Genomic DNA, 20,709 nt, shown 5'->3' on the forward strand with positions numbered 1-20,709 from the left:
TAAGTTCTATATCATTATTTCTTATGATGTAAAAATATATTTTACAAATATGATATTAGGTTTCTTGATTTTTTGCAAATCCCATTGTTCATTATGATGTCTTTATTTGTGAAAACTTGTCTGAGCTGAGAATTCTCTAGTCAAATCTGTGTCACTTAAAAACACATTTTCTTTCTGGATATTTACACACTGTACTTTCAGCATTAACTTAAAAGGTTATATGACTAAATCTGCATCTATTTAAATAATTTTTATTCATTGAAGCTATTATTCTGCTTAGGGCTATTATGTTAAGCCCTTTTCTTTTTTTTAAAATATATATATATTTTTTAAGCCCTTTTCTTAAATTTAATAATATTTTCTTCAAAACATCTGGAAGGTTTTTATTCATATTATCTGATATCTTTCATAGGCACACCTATAATTTTTAATATCAATCTCTCTTTCCTAGTTTAGTGTTATGTTTAATTCTTTTTTCAATTTTAAAATTTCCGTTCTCTTTTCATCTATGACACGAAAACTTCTTATATTTATCTTCCTCATCCCATGATATGCCTTCTTTTACTGCCTCCAATGTACATCTGAATCTTTCTTGACACCATCTGAACTGATGCACCTACTTAGAGAAAGAATATGCTACCTGGAAATAACACAGACATTGCAATTTAGAAGCTATGTGATCTGGTCAAATTGCTTACTGTCACTTAGCCCGTTTCTTCATCTGTAGCTAGCTATGTCTGCTAACACCTACTTGTGATGATGTGTGAAGAAAAGTGCGCATAAAGCCCTTGGGACATAGAAGGCATCAGATAAATGGTATCTGGTATTATTTTTAGCTTTCATTGGCCAAATAATCTAGTAACTAAGATTCAAAAATAAATGTATGTGCATATTATGTAAGGAGAATTAGTACTATTAATAGCTCTATAGAATTTTTTTTGATTCTTTAATTCTATTACAAACACAAAAGCATATGGAAAAACATTTAGTGTCAAGAATACACAAGTTTAATCCACATCATACTTTGTAATTTTTAATGTCACCTTATGCTGCAGAATAAAACACAAAACTGCTGTGAAAATTAAATGCCACAAAATAACAACAGGAAAATGGGCAGTGTTAAACTTCATAGCATATTTTCTAATTTATACCCCCCCATATATGACAAATGTATTAAGTTGTTGCTCTTTCTCACATTTCCTTGTATAATGATCTTAAATAATGGATCAAACTGGTCTATTGTAGCTGAGATTTCACAATGCTGTATAAATTTTTATCTTCATGCGGTTTTATCTTCTTCCAATTGTTTCCGGGCCTGAACCACTTCTGAAACATTTACAACTCAAAATAACAACACTATGACATTGGCATTAGGTTTAGTCAATAAATGTAATGTAAACTTAAATATTAGTATTGACATGGATTCTATTAATATGTGTTATAGTTCCATGGGATGCATGAACAGAGCTTTGATTTTTCCACTTCTGAATTTCAGTATTACTATAGGTGTTGAAGATCTTTTTCAATTGGCTCCCAACAACCTCTCACTATTGTTATCTTAAATAACATGCATATAACCACTTCAATCTAAACACACTTTATGTTAGGAATCTTTTAAAAAGTAAAATGCATATAAAATGTTTTAGTATATAGCGCCATTCTTCTAATATTCATAAAGTTTGAAAATTTGATAAAAATATTTCATTTACATAATAAAAATACCTAAGAAAAACCATTTTCTCAAAGTTCTTATAATACTTTCTTCCACTTTAGATAAGAAGATTAAGGGGAGACCCAGAAGTTAGGATATACTATATTTATCTGGTCAATAAACATTAACTTCAATTCCATGCCATGAAATGTGCTAAGTACATATCTTGGACTAGTTAATATTTTACAAATAAAGATATTGAAGAGAGACATTAAGTATCTTTGCCATAAAGATGGTACATAGAGAAGTGAAAACTGAAGTCCAGACACTATACCTCCAAAGCCTAACATCTCAATGACTACATTACAGTCTTCCCCAAACTCGGTACTACTCTTTACTTTTTTTAGGATTCCAAAATTAAGATGAAAATATATTCTCCAAATCACAAAATACAGTAAAACTAAGTTATATGGTATTCTATAAAATGTTCACACCTTAGCATTTTCTTTCAATTACAGCAAAATAATTATTCTGATAATCCCAAGGTGTAGAGGTAACCTCTGAGGAAGCAAAAAAATTACAATGTATTCAGTGTAGTTATGGGGCTAAATGTTTTAGTATTCTAATTTAGTATTTTAATTAGTATTCTAATTCTCTGAAAATTATTAATGCATGTTTGAAATAAAATAATTTTCTATTATTTATAATATTTGCTTAAATAGAACACACATTCCTTGGATATGTTTTATAATAGTATATGTCTCTGTAGTTTAGGAAACATATAAACATTTTATTTCAATGTGACAATTAGAAGGATAGTACATAATACTAACTGAACCCCTGCCCCTAGTGTTTTAAACCTCAGAGCTAAAAAAAAACCTCATGGGACACCCTGAGAGTATATATAATAGCTCAAACTGGGGATATATATTTTTTTATACAATGGAAACTGAGCATTCCCACCATCTTAATTACTGTTAAGATTAGATGGATTTGGAAAGAAAATAGTTAAAGAAAAGAGAAAAAAATAGAATATCAGCAGCCCTGATGCTACTAAGAAAAGGAAATGACAGGATTCAAAGAACATTTAAGCAATTATTCTTACAACTTTTAGTACTTCTCAGGAAAATGGAAACTTACTTTTTATTTTATATATATTCTCTATACTTCTTCTGATTAACTACTAATTAGGCAATAACAGTTACTTATCATTATGGGTGCATCAGATGTGGCCTTCACAATCACACTCAGAAACAGGTGGTATAATTATTATTTTCTCTGATATTAAAGATGAGAATGCTTTAAGAAGTTTGTGGAGTTTTCCAAGACAATGTGGCCAGTAAGTAATGAAGGCAGAATTTTCTCCCTTAGAATTATTCTTGTGTGCTATTTACTTGTCTATGTCAATAATTATACTAACAAAATTATGATTTTAGTGATAAGAAACGAGTTATGGTTTCATAGAAATTCCACAAGCAATCAATTGATGCTGATTTAAATTTTTTTCTGATTGCAAAAATAATATATGCTCATTGCAGATTTCTGAGTAGTGGGAAATACAGAACAATGAAAGATTATCTGTATGTTTGCTACCAAAAGATAACTTCTTTAATATCTCAGACCCACCTTAATTTAAATGTCCAAATTGAACTCATTATCTTTCTTTCCTTTTTGCCTCCTACTCAACCATGTCTTTACTTTCCTCAGAGCTGCTGAAAGTAGAAGTCTAGGAACTATCCCATATTCCTCATTTCCATGTATCCTTGGCATCTAATTAATCATTAATTTCTACAGATACTTACATTTAATTATCTCAAATTTATTTAACATCTCTCAATTCCCAAAACTGAAATGGTATAGTCTATTAGGATTGCCTCTGATGTGGAGAGTGAAGAGCAGAGTCATACTTCCAATATATTTTTCATTCTGAACTATGTTTTGTCAGATACTTGTAATTCGTGCTTTGGACAATAGACATATTTGTTAATTTCATTCATACTAGCAATATTTTAATACTATTAGGATAACTAAGTACTAATACTTAACTCTGACTATGACTATCTTAATGCTATCCTTGTTTTTAAAACTTCTTATGTCAGTTTTGACAATTTTGCTTTTTTAGGAAGATGTGGTTGGTGTAAATTTAGAAATCAATCACATTAACACAATAAAAAAGAAAACATTTAACTATCTTAACAGATTTAGAAAAGCATTTGATAAACTACAATATATCATAAAAATCATTACCAAATTGTAGATGTAAGGAACTTCTTAATCTGATAAAGCATGTTAAAAAAAAAAAAAACCCTACAGTAAAGTTCATATTTATTTATTTATTTATTTATTTTTATGGAGGAATTGGCTACCTTTTTTTTTTTTTAATTTTATTATGTTATGTTAGTCACCATACAATACATCATTGGTTTTTGGTGTGGTGATCCACGATCCATTGTTTTCGTATAACACCCAGTGCTTCATGCAGTACGTGCCCTCCTTAATACCCATCACCAGGCTAACCAATCCCCCCTCTCCCCTTCCCTCTAAAACCCTGTTTGTTTCTCAGAGTCCATAGCCTCTCATGGTTCATCTCTCCCTCCAATTCCCCCTCCCCCACATTTTCCCCTTCCTTCTCCTAATGTCCTCCATGCTATTCCTTATGTTCCACAAATAAGTGAAACCATATCAACATGGATGGGACTGGAGGAGATTATGCTAAATGAAATAAGTCAAGTAAAGTTCATATTTAAAGGTAAAATCTGAAAGTTTTTCCCTAGGTAATAAAAATAAAAAAGAATGTCTGCTATCATCCTTTATATATTACATTTTACTGGAGAATATCCACAGTGCAATCTGACAGAATACTGTTCACTGATAGGAAATGAAAGGATATAACTGCTATAATAAACAAATAACTTGAGAGTCTATGTAGAAAATTCAAAAGACCTATGGGCAAACTATTATAATTAATAGTTGACTATAAAAAGTTTGCTAGATATAAGATCAATACATAAAAATCTACTTATTTATTAGGCACAGATCATTAGTAAATGATTTCTTAAAAATAAGTTCTACACCAGAATAATTAAAAAAAAAACATTTAAAAAGCTAGGAATAAGAGAGAGGGAGGCAAACCATAAAAGAGACACTTAACTATAGAGAACAAACTGAGTGTTACTGAAGGGGAGGTAGTGGGGATGGGCTAGATGTGTGATGAGTATTAAAGAAAGCCTTTGTGATGAGCACTGGATGTTATATGTAAGTGATGAATCACTAAATTCTACTTCTGAAACTAATATTACACTATATGTTAACCAACTAGAATTTAAATAAAAATTTGAAACAAACAAACAAAAAAAAAACTAGGAATAAATCTAATGAAGAGTGTAAGACCTTTACACAGATTGTTGTAGAATTTGTTTTAAAGAAATTAAAGAAGACCTTAATAAAGACATGATATGCTCTCTGTGTTTGTGAAGACAGACAAATGGTATTATGAATATACCATTTTTTTCCTAAATTGATTTACATATTCAATTACATACTAGCAGGGTTTTTTTTTTCATGGAAATTAAAAAAAAAAAAAACCTTTTTAAAATTTATGTGGCAAAATAATATTGTGCAACCTTAAAGAAGGAATGTATATATAAAATTTTATATCACAGTAAAGAAAAACAGTAAATCAACAGTACAAATAGTGTAGGAAAAAAAGAGAGACAAAAAGAGACCAGTGGAATGGAACAGAGGGTCCAAAAACTGATAGGCAGACAGACAGATTTTAGATAGATAGATAGAGAGACAGATAGATAGATCGATCTAGAGAGAGAGAGAGATAGATGATAGATAGATAGATAATAGATAGATATTGATGATAGGTGGATACTTAAAGCATTTGTGAAAAAATAGTTTCTTCCCTAATTGGTCTTGGGTTAACTGACTGGATGCATAGAGAAGAAATAAAACCTGACCTTTCCTTTACACTGTTTTGAATAACTGTTCCAGGGGAATTGTTGATCAAAAAGTGAAAGTTAAGGGCGCCTGGGTGGCTCAGTTGGTTAAGCGACTGCCTTCGGCTCAGGTCATGATCCTGGAGTCCCGGGATCGAGTCCCGCATCGGGCTCCCTGCTCGGCGGGGAGTCTGCTTCTCCCTCTCCCACTCCCCATTTGTGTTCCCTCTCTTGCTGTGTCTTTCTCTGTCAAATAAATAAATAAAATCTTAAAAAAAAAGTGAAAGTTAAATAATAAAAGTTCTAGAATAGGAAATATCTCCTTGATTATAGAAGAACTATCTCCATAACTATGAGATAGTCAGACTCCAAAAAGCACTAACCATAAGGGAAGCAATTGATAAATTGGATTATGCTAAGTATAGGAAATTCTGAAATGAGTCAGAAAAGATAGTTATAATACATAAAAATAATATATAACAAAAATATATGTTGATGATGGGTATTAAGGAGGATACTTGTGATGAGCACTGAGAATTGTATGTAAGTGATGAATCACTAAATTCTACACCTGAAGCTAATATTACACTGTATGCTAATTAATTGTAATTTAAATAAAAACTTGGAATAAAAAATACATATACAGATAACCAAAAGAGAAATGACTAATAAGAAAATGAGCAAGGGACTTGAATAGACCATTCAAAAACAGGTTGAACAGTTGGTCAAAAAAATACAAACAGATGCTCATTCTCATTGGTCATTAGAGAAATACCCATAAAAGATACAATCAGGTGTTACTAGAATGAAATGGGTAAAATAAAAAAGATTGACAAAGTTTGGATTGGCTGAGATTTTCATATACTGTGGCTGGTTGGGAATATAAATTCATTCAGACATCCTAAAACTGCCAGTTATCTACTAAAGTGAATTAATGCATTTTCTGCAGCCCAACCATTCCACTCTAGAAATGTACTTATAGAAATATTCATATGTCTCAAAAGATCCTGCAAAATGTTCATTCAGTATTATTGTTAATGGTGAAAAGTTGCAAAACATCCCAATTGTTCATCAAAACAAGAATGTGTAAAAACAGATTGAAGTATATTCAAGAGTGCAGTGAAAATTAGTGAACTGTCACTCATACAAACTGGATGAAGCTCTCAAAAATAATGTTTATCCAAAAAAAAGCAGAGACAAGGAAATATAATATATGGTTCCATTTTTATAAAGCAAAAAACAGCCAGAACTAATGTATGGTATTAGAAGTTGGAACAGTGATTAACTTTGTGGAGAAGGAGAGACCAGTGATTAGGTGAGAATAGAAGAGTAATTTCTAGTACCGGAGATATTCTTTTTCTTGACATAGGTGGCAGTAACGTGGATAAGTTCATTTTCTAATAATAAATTACATTTTATAAATAAGATAATACAACAAAAGTTTATTTTAAAATATGAGTGCACTATACAATCTTAACTATTTTTTAAAAAATTCAGGGAAAAAGCATGAGAAAGTAATGCATCAAATATAAATATTTTGTCTCTTTGTGGCAAAATTAAGAGTGCTATTTTTTCTTTTAATCTTTTGTGTTTTAAATTTTCGATAAGTTAAACTTTGTAGCAATCAGTCATTTTAAAAGCAATAGAGATGAGTCTACAAAATCTTAATACATTGAGTGAATTAAATTCTCAAAATCCAACAATACAATCACAAACTAATATATTAGTTTCTGACCTTAACCTTTGATTTTCATAATCTGGGTCTGCCACCAACCCAGACCATTATACAAAAGAAAGCTATTTGTATTGCTCTGCTAACTCTATCATTCCAAAATTAAATAATTAGTGTATGGTTCTCAGAAAAAAATATGTATTCCAATATATACTACTTATATTAATCATTAAGTAGTACTAATTTTAATATATTTTAATTTACCAAAATCTCAACTCAGGAATTTGGGTTTTATCTCAGAAAAAAAAATTAGTAAAAACTGTATATAAATACAAATATTTGGGGCATGATCTGAAGATATTTTTATATCTCTTTCCCAGATATAGTTTATTTCCCATGTAAAATGTGAAAACATTCAATATGGATGTTCAGATAGTATCAGCATAAATCTAATTAGAATAAGATTATTCAACCAACAAAAAAGTAATAAAGTTTTTATGAATATGCCCAGATTAAACTTTATCTTATTCCGTGTCTCACACATTCATAAAATGATAATATTTCTTCTATTGAACTACAGTAGTAAAAAAAAAAAAAAGCAAAAAAAATTAAGTTGCTAATGATCCTTGTTTAGTAATTCAGAAATTCACATTGGAGACCTGTTCTAACAGAACATAAATTATAAGCATTTGCAAAATGTGCACATAGATTCACTGTTTTAGATGAGCCTGTGGCAAAAGTTAGTTAAATATAAGCATCAACTGATATGTGTGAAACACCATGATAATTTTTTTTTTAATTTCCTTTCAATTATCTAAGAAATACTTGAGTAGGATAATACTATCTGTACTTCAAGAAGAGAAATCTGCTCCGTATTTGAGAACTTCTCCAAGATCATAAAACTAATAAATGAGAGAGTTATTCAACTCTGGGGTTCATTACAAATCTGTGTTGTAATTTTACACATTTTAAAATGTCTATGTGTTTTAGGAATTTTGCATTTCTAGCAATTTGTATTACGAAAGCAATTAATATAAATTTTACACACATTGGGTTCTTTCAATGGCTCTTTGCATTGATCATATTAACCAGATAATTCATAAATCCTGGATATCATGTGCATGCTGACATGATATTCATTTTTATCAGAAATTGATGGAAAATGAGTATATTAGGGGATGGTATATAATTGAAAAAAAAAAGTCAAATATATAGGGAAAGTCTAAGGTGATGTGCTATAGCTATACATTTCAGTCCCTACAATAATATGTGTTTACCTTGACTCAGTGTTAACAATGAATAATTCCATAATAACATATGTTAGTACTTAAAGTTTATGGAATTTTCTAACAAACATTTATGCATTAACATCACACAATCTGTGTAAGAAAAGTAAGGGAAAGCCTTCTTACCTTTTCACAGTTAAGCAAAGAGGAGGTCTTAAGACACTGAAAGGCACCCAGAAATAAATTTGATATACTCTCATTCCAAGTTTTTGCTCTTCCTGGCACACCACCTATCCTGAATGAAGTCTTAATTTTGCAAAGTTTGTGTTATTACTGTTTTTAATTTTATTTTGTATTTCAGCCACCTGAGAAAAGTAGGATTTACATCATTAGGCACCGAAAAAAACTTAACTGTGCATTACTAGTGTTGAAGGGATTGTTTTTAAGCTCCCCAGTATATGATATCATGTTGAAGACTAGATAGGTATGAGTCTATATTGTGGCTCTCTCTTTAATCTAAAACATGCTTCTCATTCATCCCGTAGCTTCATGGTAACAACATAACAAAGCATTTAGCTGCATGAGATGGCGCTACCACTCTCCTAGTCTATCAGCTATATTCAGAAAATATGCTTAGATTTTGTGTGTGTTTGTGTGATATGCTTTGTTGCTGCTCCTGTGGAAGGTGGTAGTAGTGGTGCCAAGTGTGAATGTTGGGTTAGAGTCTGAGAAAAAAGGACAGTATGGGCTTCAGTGGTGCCGGCCCACATCTAGGCCACTAGGATAGGGTGTAAGTCTTTGTGGTTTAAGGGATAAAGACTCATGAAATTCTTTTTTTTTTTTTTTTAAAGATTTTCTTTCTTTATTTGAGAGAGAGAGAATGAGAGAGAGCGAGTACATGAGAGGGGGGAGGGTCAGAGGGAGAAGCAGGCTCCCTGCTGAGCAGGGAGCCCGATGCGGGACTCCATCCAGGGACTCCAGGATCACGACCTGAGCCGAAGGCAGTCGCCTAACCAACTGAGCCACCCAGGCGCCCTCATGAAATTCTTAATACATAATATTTTAGAAGATCCTGAAACAAGCAGAACTTGGGAATGTGAAAAGTGAGAGTCGAGGAAAGATGTATCTTCTTGACCCAGATTCCAGGGCTGTTGTGAGAACTCTAAGGAGGTAGCTTTGGAATAATAGGCGGTAGCACCTTTGGATGAGTGAGTGCTGAGACCATATAGCCTGTGTGCTGGGGGGGAAGCAGGAGGGACAGGAAAAGAGAAGCACAGATTTCATGTTGTCAGTGGTGTGCTGATTAATGTTTTTACAACTGACTTTCAGGGGAAAAAAATAACTGGTTTGTAACGTTTTGCTAATTCTTATGGTGTAAATACTCCCACCATGGGTGATTTGAAATCACCAACATGAAGTAGTTTAACATAGTTTGGAAGAGATGCCTGCAAACACAGCGTGTGAGTTAGTGCAAGCTCGCTCAAGCCCAGCAGTGCATGTACTAATTCTAGAGGAACTGATGATCAATAGGGAGCATTAGAGTGACCTTTTTGGTTACTTCAGACATACATGGTAAATGTATTTGTGTAATATGAACACATTTGAGCAGTGAACAGTTTGGGTGTTCAGGCCACTGTAATTTGACTAAAAAACATGGTGATTGGACTCCAGGTAACATCTAAGTTACACTTAATATTGCTTGATATAAAATGTGGTGTGAACTGTTCTGATTTCCTGGAATGCAAATTTTTGCTGAAATGACTTGCTGAATACAAGGAAGTGTGTTTACCAGCCATTTATATGGATATGTACTCCTAATGATGTCACCACTCAAGGCCAAAACGACTGATGTACAACAAATTTATAATCCACCCTTATGCAAACTCTTGATTTGAAGTTATTTTCAGTTATTAAAAATGACCATTTTTTAAGTTGGTTGTAGCTAACTGGTGCTCTATTAACTCTCACATATCTCTAGATTCATATAATTGGCATGTTGTTAAACTATTCCTTGTACCTAGAAGATTTTCACATAGTAACAGACAATAGTCTCTGATGAAGCTTTGATTCACAATTAATTAGTACAGCAAAAGGTTTTGCTGTTAGCTCTGTCCCTTCAGTAAATTGTGATATGACACATATTTGCATTTACTCAGCACAGCTGGTTTTCATGAAAAGAGCATTTGCCCTCAGAATAATTTAAAGCAAATGCAGAATGGTTTCATTCCTAAAAGAAGAAAACCATGGTGCAAAGCAGGTGGCTTAAATGTGTTATGGACAAAAAGTATTTTCCATGTATGTTATCTTAAGAAATCTTTTTTTTTTTTAAAGAAGCTTCCCCTTGTTCACCAGTTGAAAAGCCCATAATAAAAGATAAATATCATGCAAAATTCTGCAATACCATATTATATCATTCTTTGAGATGCAAATTTTTATACAGTATTTCAAAATCATTCTATACTACTTTATCAGATAATTATTCTAATCAAGGCTATTAATCTGTTTTGTTGGAAAAATATATTATTGTAGTTCGGTGAATATTAATTTTCAAATGAGTTTAAATCTGATTTGAATACATGCATGACACATATAAATACTTTAAATCCGTAGACTTTCTTGAGCTCTGACTCATAATTTTCAGCATTTCAGCATTTTATACAAAATTAACATTTTTTTCTCAAATATGGTTTATATTGTGGTTTTATTTCTATTAAAACATGAACCTGAGATTTTACCATTATAATTTTTTTGCACCATATAATTTCAATAAACATTTAGATACAAGAAAAATGATGTGTGGGTGTAAAGATATATTTCTACTGAAAATGAACTAAAAATACCTTTGAGATCTATAATTTTCCAAAGGCTTTAAATAGTAATCACAGATTTGGTATTTCATCCTAATAATATGTATCATCATTGTACCAAGTTATTTTTTCCACATATGTTAACATTATGTTTCAATGTATTTGGATAGTCTTAATATTTAGTATTATTATGTTTCAATTAAGTTGGACAAGTTTAATGTTTAGAATATCACTAACTGTTCTTGTATACACATATACCTACTTTTTAATGCAGAAAGATGTAACAAAACATCTATCTTAATGCAATATTATCTTTGATAATTTCCTATATTCATACTACAATAAATTAGAAAGAATAAATTTAGCACTAAAACTACTTTGAATAGAATTTGATCATACTTTGAGGAATAGTCAAATTTTTATTCAGAATTTTTAATTGAGTCATAATCTTTCATCTTATGCATTGATTAGCTATAGGACAATATGAAAATATTATAATGCTTGAATAGAGCTTGATGGAACTCTCAGCTAGTATTAAGATATAACATGGAATTGCTTATCTTGCCAAATCTGAATGGATTCATTTAAAAAGATTTCACTACAGTTCTGCATGTGCAGCCATTCAGCAATGTTAGGTTACACTGAGGACACTTGACAACATGGTAAACTCACTGCTGGTATCTGAATACCTAAGGGAAAATGCTGCCTTGGAAGGGTCTTCCACCAATGTATCACCAAAGGAAGACTGGAAAGACATCAGGAGCATCAAGATCCATGACTTATAGCTCTTGGCTTCTATATGCTTAGGTCACTTGTTTCACTTCCTGGAGTCTATCTACACTTGCCAGACCCAATTCTGTTTTCATTCTTTTCAACTACTTGAATGGCCCCGCTTTATTTTATTAGTAGAAAAACACCAGTAACACTTCTATATATCTATATGATGCTAATAGGAATCTAATTTTTTAAAGATTTTATTTATTTATTTGAGAGAGAGAGTGTGCACGCACGTGCAAGGGAAGGAGCAGAGGGTGGGGGAAGGAATCTCAAGCAGACTCCCTGCTGAACGGGTAGAGTCTGCCAGGGGGCTCGATCTCATGACCCTGAGATCATGACCTGAGACAAAACCAAGACTTGGACTTAACCGACTGAGCCACCCAGGCACCCCAGAACTGTATATATTTTTATCTTTCTTCCCCCTCCATCTTAAGGATTTATTTCCCTGTCTTATAAAGAAGTAAATTAACTCTAACTTTGTCTAGGTCAGAACTGGTTATTATCCAAGTCAGAGGAAAGTCAACAATAATTCTTCACTATCCATTCCTGTAGTAACTTGGTAGCAAGTTCCTGAGAAAATTATTTCAATTACTGATCAACCCAGTTAAAGGAGTATTCACTTCATTTTTGATGAGTTTTAACTTGTTTTAGAAGAACCCAGACATGAGTTCCATTTGAGCAGAGGGACTTGTCCCCTGTCAAAGGTGGAAGGTAGTGAGGCTTTGGCTGGGGTGGCAAGGTGGTTGGCCTAACTACAACCAATCTCATGGCCAGACTTTCACTGAGCTGAATGATGAGAGCTGTGTTTTCTTACAGTTTTTCAGGCCAGGTTTAATTTTAAATTAACAGCCTGATGTGTTTTGAAAATATTTGTATGACACAGTATTTTAAAATGTGTTCCCACAATATGGTGAGATTTTCTTTTACTCTGAAATAGGATTTCCTGCTAAAAGAAATATTTTAGATGAAAAATATATCCAATCTGTTAAGAGATTATATATTTACACTTAGCCTGTAAATGTAAAACTATATGTGGGAAATAAGTGTCGTTCAAGGTAGAGCAGGCTTTTAGGCAGAATAAGTAAGCTGTTTTAAAATCATTCATCTCCAGGTCTATTGAAAGAAACACCCACCTAATAGGATATTTATTTCCATATTTATCTCCATAAATTTATATAATTTGGATATTATACTAATATTCCTTACATATAATATGTATATATTATTATTTGCAAATGTTATTATATATCATTTGCTATATCTATGAGGCTACATAAATGATAAGATAATAAAACACTAATCTAGAGAGAGACCATGGAAGAAAGAAAAAAACTTTATATTTTAGTACCATTAACAGCACTTTTTTTCTTGCTGTTTACACAAGGGACCCTGCATTTTCATATTTTAACTGGGCCCCACAAATTATGTAGCTGGTCCTGCAGGCAGCCAGCAGATTGGAAATAGAGGAAACAAAGACCAAGAAATGGAGATAGGAAAGAGATGAGCATAATTGAAGCCTAAAATAAGCCTAAAGTTCAGACAAAGGCCACATCTTCACACTTTAAATATAAATTGTACCAAGATATTTCTGCTTGAATGCATAGGTGATGTGAAATTTTGAAGAGAAGTGGGAGAACATCTAAGGAGAGGCAGAATTATATACGGACTGGTTTAAAAATTAGATGGAGCTGGTTTCAAATCCGAGTTCTACAATCTGCCATCCCTGGCACTTTGGTCACATGACAGAACAGTTGTGTTGGGTCAGTTTTCTTATTTCATATGCAGATATTTGTAATACCCACCTCATGGGGTTATTAGGAGGCTTCCACGAGGTAAAGTATTTTTAAAATCTTACCTTAACAAGGATAGATAATTAATCTTAATAAATGATAGCTATTATCATTTTGATCAGGCTTTTAAAAAGAAGGCAGACCAGGGCTTGAGAGTTGAATGTGGATATAATTTTAAAAATGAGGGCACCTGGGTGGCTCAGTTGGTTAAGTGACTGCCTTTGGCTCAGGTCATGATCCTGGAGTCCCGGGATCGAGTCCCACATCGGGCTCCCTGCTCGGCAGGGAGTCTGCTTCTCCCTCTGACCCTCCTCCCTCTCATGCTCTCTGTCTCTCATTCTCTCTCTCGCAAATAAATAAAATCTTAAAAAAAAAATGAAGCCAAAGTTTGTGAGGAAATAATTTAAACATAAAATACACCTATTGACAGAAAGTAAAAGTTCCCTAGGAGAATTCCCAGATTTCTGACTTGGATGATAAGTTAGAAATACAGATTTAGAAGCAATGGCTGGAGGGTAAAGATATTCAGTTTGGGATCTGTTAAGATTGAAGCCTGTGAAGTAAACAATATCATGGTGAAGTAAACAATATCATGGTGATGATTATAGTAGACAATTTTATATATCATTTAGGAATTTAGCAGAGAGATCTACGGTAGAAATACAAATTTGGATTTCTTCAGCAAGTGTTAATTAAAACCACAGAAGCAAAAGAGGTAGCCTAGGTACAAATATTTATATTCATAGATATAGGAGATATTTTTACTGTCATGAGAGTAGTGAGTTTGAGACTGATAATGGGCAATGCAAGCTGGTGTTCACATAGAGAAAATGGCAAGGCTTGGAATTCTGTACATTGGGTTTTCAGCCTAGCTCTGCCACTATATTCCCCGGAGAAGTAATGCAACCCATCTGGGCTTCAGAAAAAAAATAACATTTATTGAACATTTACTATGACTTGGGCATTTTTCCAAGCAAATTACAAGTATTAACTCATTTACTCCTCACAAAAATCTAGGAGGTAGCTACTTCATTATAAAAATTATACAGATGAAGATCTTGAGATACAAAAATATAACTCTCCTAAGGTCCAACATCTAGCACATGGCAGAGCAGGGAACAGAAATAAGGAAGCTTGATTCAGCACCTGCACATTCCTAACTTCTGTATGCTCTTCTTTAACTGGAACTCCATAATAAGGTTGATTCCATCTTTGATGTTTAACAGCTAACAGCTTTTAAACCATACTCTTCCCTCTTCATTTTCTGCCCTACATTGGGGCAAACTGACAAGAAAGCCTGGATGTTCTCTCCACTGGGGCCAATAGGAAATTCTGAAGACTCAAGCTCATGCCCCTGCATGGTAATCCAATAACCCAAACCCATATGAAGCCACAATGAAAACCCTGAGCCAGTATCCTTCCCCTGCTTTCTCAAGCCATTTTGGATCTGATTGAGAGGACTGCCCTGATCTCCCTAGAGATTTCAATTATATAAATAATAAATATTTTTATGCTATCTTGTATGTATGGTGTCAGCAGTCTTGACATCAGAGCAATATTTATTCTGGAAGTCTATGTTGTATCTGCAGGGTGATCATAGCAAACTTCATTGTATTCCAACATTGTATCATTCTAGAATTGTGAATAAATCTTGTGCTAGTTGTATAAATATTAAATAACTTTGTGCAATGTGTTGATGATTTCAGTGGCTTTGATTTACTGATTGAAAATTTAAAATTTACACAGCTTTTAAATTATTATCCTTGCTTGGATTAATAGTTATCTCAATAGACTGCCTAATTTCTACAACCATTAGTCCATGATATGGAAGAACTGCTATAGTCAGTCAGGTTGTCAACTTCATCTATCTAGATCCCCAGGAACCATCCACATAGCTATTTTGAAAAATCATTCTTAGACAAATGTTTGTTAAGTCCCCACTACATGCAAACTACTATGATCTTTTCCTCAGTGATGGTATCCAGTAATTTAACCCACCAAAATTGTAACAATATTTAATTCTCTGAATTCAGATAAAAGACAAAAAACTCAATTTCAATATTACTATATTTTCCTGTCCTGATTTCTGCCTGTTTTCTATTACTTTTCTCATAGGAAAATTTAAAAATATAAAGCAAGTTATGTAAGCAGGAGTGACAGGGTGAACAGGTTGTGAATTAACACTTATTATATATTTAATTGCCTTAAACTAGGTGTGGCATCTGTGTATATAATATTTGCAGATGTGTATCTTGATTAGATCCTAATAATTCTTTTGCCTATAATATTCTCTATTAGGATACTAACATCTGCTTAACTTATTTTTAATTTTTTGTAGGGTAAGCTCACTGATACAGTTGTGAAGCAATATTTATTCACAGATGCGTAAGTTTAGTTTTTCAAAAATGTTCCTTATTCCTGTTATATACACTGAGTTTAATAATTCAGTATTGGCTATAGTTCAATAACAATTATAATGGATAAAAGATAGAACACAGTAAACACAAGTACAGAATTTATCTTTATGAAATACAAACATGGAATATGACTTCAAAAGCATGAGCAACAAAAGAAAAAGAACAGAGACAACTTAGGCTTCATCAAAATTAAAAACATTTGTGCTTTAAAATAGACCATCAAGAAAGTGAGAAGATGGGGGGAAATATTACAAATTGTATATTCCGAATAAGGACTTACATCTGGACTATAGGAGGAGTTCTTAGAACTCAATATTAAAAGGACACATAACCCGATTATAAAATGAACAAAATATCTGAATAAACACTTCTTCATGGAAGATATACAAGTACATGAAAAGATGTTCAACTTCATTAGTCATCAGGAAAATGAAAATCAAAACCACAATGAGATACCACTTCATATCCAGCAGGATGGCTTGAATCAAAAAGTCAGATGATAACAAATTATAGAGAGGATGTGGAGAAATCAGAACTCTCAAACAAACTGCCCGTGGGAATGTAAAATGATACAATCACTTTGGAAAACAGCTGGACAGTTCCTCAAATTGTAAACATAGGGGCACCTGGGTGGCTCAGTTGGTTAAACATCTGACTTTTGATCTCAGCTCTGGTCTTGTCTCAGGGTCATGAGTTCAAGTCCCACATTGGGCTCCAACAGTGTGGAGGCTACTTAAAAAAAAAAAAATAGTAAACACTGAACTACTATGTTCTAGCAACTGCACTCTCAGGTATATACCTAAGAGAACTGAAAACAGGCAGGCAATTTTAACAAAACTTGTGCATGAATGTTTATTCACAATTGCCCCAAAGTACAAACAACTCAAATGCCCTCAAAGATCAGATGGTAATAAAAGATCACACAATATGAGGTATATCCATACAATGAAATATTAATTCAAAAAAAGAAATGAAGGGGCACCTGGGATAAGCGTCAGTTGGTTAAATGTCCACCTTCAGCTCAGGTCATAATCCAAGGGTCCTGGTATTGAGCCCCACGTGGGGCTCCCTGCTCAGTGGGGAGTCTGCTTTTCTCTCTCCCTCTGCCCCTACCCACCCCCTCGTGCACACTCTCTCACTTAAATAAATAAAATCTTATTAAAAAAAAGAAGTACTGATACATGCTACCATTTAGATGAATCTTGAAAATACTATGCTGGTGAAAGAACCAATCACAAAAGATCACATACTATATAATCCAATTCATATGAAATGTCAAGAATTAGGATATCAAGATAGCTAAAGTGTAAGGGGTTTCCTTTGGAGTTGATGAAAATATTCTAAAATTGACTATGGTAATTATTGCATATATCTGTGAATATACTAAAAATCATTCAATTGCACACTTTAAATGGGTGAATCATATGGCATATAAATTATCTCTTTTTTTTTTAAAGATTTTATTTATTTATTTGAGAGAGAGAGAATGAGAGACAGAGAGCATGAGAGGGAGGAGGGTCAGAGGGAGAAGCAGACTCCCTGCTGAGCTGGGAGCCCGATGCGGGACTCCATCCCAGGACTCCAGGATCATGACCTGAGCCGAAGGCAGTCGCTTAACCAACTGAGCCACCCAGGCGCCCCAATTATCTCTTAATAAAACTATTTTTAAAAAGAAAAGAAATGAAACAGATTATATAAAATATATTTTCTTGCTACCAGTAAAGAAAGGAGGGAAGATAAAATACAAAAAACAAACAAAAATTATGTATACTCAATCCCTCTCTGCTTGATATCCTTTGATGTCACTCAGTTGTTCAGAAGACAAAATCCAGACACTTTAAAATGACTACCACTTGCTGACCCCTCAACATCCATTTACGCATTAGCGGATATACTCCAATTTGGCTACAGGTAACTACCCAGTAACCTACGATACGGTCCCTTTTCTTAGGAGGAAGAGGACACACCTCCAACAGTGTCCTTGCCAGTGGTTGGCTCAGAAAGCCCAAACCTAAGCCAATCACTGTACAGGGTCCCTTGGCTGCAGGGATTTGTAGAGAGATAGTTATCTAATCCAGATTGAGGTGGTGAAACAGGAGAATTTTACTGGGGAATTACAGAAAATTATGTTTCTTATTCTTCAGAGAAAATCACTTGAAAAGCCCTTGAAATATTGTCCCAGGAGCACAGTGATTTAATAACACATAAAGGAAAGTAGATCCAGAAAATCACAAGAAATAGGACTGATTGGACCATACATGATTTGAAAATTTTTTCCCAGTTTTTTAAGGAAATAAATCCTTGTAATGATTTACAACGGTGTGAGTTCACTTTCCTTTTACATTTGGCTAAAAGCAAGAATTTAGTTCCATCTTACCTTTGCAGTCCTCTGGCTACACCCAACCATTAACTTCTAATTCTACTCTAGTTAATGTTAATGATTTATTCTTCTTCTGCTTCTTCTTTTTTAATAGAGAGGGAGGGAAGGAGAGAGAGAGAGAGATGGGGGGTACAGAGGGAGAGGAGAGAGAAAGAATCTTAAGCAGGCTACATGCCCAACCTGGAGCTAGAGGCCAAGCTCCATCTCACCACCCTGAGATCATGACCTGAGCAGAAATCAAGAGTCAGATGCTTAACTGACTGAGCCACCCAAGCACCCCTGTGATTTACTGTTCTTAAGAAAAATTTATCCTTGCAGTGTTCTAGGCCCTAATATATCTTATCCAGATAGGAACTCTTCATTTCCCAGGTGAAAACTCTCTCTAGGAAAGCTCCAAAAATGGTTGTAAATCATTACAAGCAAAAATCTTCCCCTATCATAGCACTATACACAAAAGTGGCCTCTCACAAATTTCCCTTCGGGTTTTATCTGTGAGTATTCATTCACCTCTACTTAGCTGCTAGGGTTAAAGTGGTAACCATTGCAAGAGCAAAGAGCCATTTTCATTAATCTGTATTAAGTTCTTTGAATGGTGCCTAGTTGTGTAGGAACCAAGAAAATATTTGTGGAATGAATGAATCAGTAACTATATGTGAAAAGGATAGAATTGCAACTGAGGCTTTTATTCTAGGGTACCGTTTCCCCCCCAAAAAGTATTTTAAATTAAGCACAAGAGATAATAATTATGACTTATTAGTAAAAAAAAAAAATGAGGTTTATAAAATCTGTGATATTTGTGATAAATGAACATAAAGATATACCAGTCATTGATAGGTATATATCATGTATTTAATTAGAAGAGGGGTTGTTTAACAGACCATAAAACCACACACCAAAAAAGGAGATTGATAAACTTTATGACAATGGATCATGTTGGTTTACAGTGTGTTTAATTAATGTTACATTACAATGAGTGGATCAGAAAATCTATCTGAAATAAATCTATTGTGAAATATCAAAGCTTAATATAGGAAATCTATGAAGACAATAACTATTTATTTTGCTTTATTCTAGATACCCAATATGTATTGTGATTAATTTATGGTAAAATATAATGAGTTTTTTCACTGAAGAAAATGTAAACCAGCAATGATATAGCTAATTAAGGAAAAATAATGTGTCATATTAAGTTCTAAACTTTTTTACTAGGAAAATTTGATAGAAGCAGAAAAAATTAAGGGATTTGGATTTTTTGCTCATTTATAACAAGGACTTACACATGTGTATGCCTATCAATATATAGAAATATCTCATATGTTTACTTTACAGCTGGAGTTGGTAAACTATGGCTTACTAGCCAAATCTGGCCTGCCACCTATTTTTGTATAGCCCACAACTAATTAATTGTACAGTTTCACATAGTTGAAAAAATCAAATATGTTAACAACTTGTGATACATAAAAATTACATAAAATTTAAAAATTTTTTAGGACACAGCAATGTTCATTCTTTTATGTATTGTCTGTGGCTATCTTCAAGCCTCTATGGCAAAATTGAGCAGTTCCCCAGAGACCATATAGAACAACGCCTAAAGTATTTACTATCCCCTTACTGAAAAAGTTTCCTGACCCCTACTTTAGGGAAATATAAATTATAAGCCATATTTTCAAAGAACTTCAATAAAGAGGTACATTATTTGGGGGTACTGTATTTTGACCCTAATATTATTCAAGACTGCATATTAGGGACAACTAGAAATCTTATATGGAAGTATGGGCCTTTGCAAAGAAGTATAGTTCTCATGGTAGGCAAATTACAGGGTTTTAGTATTAGGAACTTAGAAACTGTGCTGTTTGATTTTAGGGGAGACAAGGATAATTTGAGTGAGTGGTACAGGAGTTGCTGACAGATCAGGCTGAGAACTGAATACTGGACACAGAGCCTCTACCCCATTTCCATCACAAGCCTTCTTCAAGGGTCCAGATTTAAAGGTAAGCAAAGGGGAAAAAAAGAGAGAGAGAGAGAGACAGAGGTAAGCCAAGAAA

This window comes from Mirounga angustirostris, unplaced genomic scaffold (assembly GCF_029215605.1).
Source record: "Mirounga angustirostris isolate CCGP_5_RB_7025 unplaced genomic scaffold, mMirAng1.0.hap1 SCAF_12, whole genome shotgun sequence".
Lineage (NCBI taxonomy): Eukaryota > Metazoa > Chordata > Mammalia > Carnivora > Phocidae > Mirounga > Mirounga angustirostris.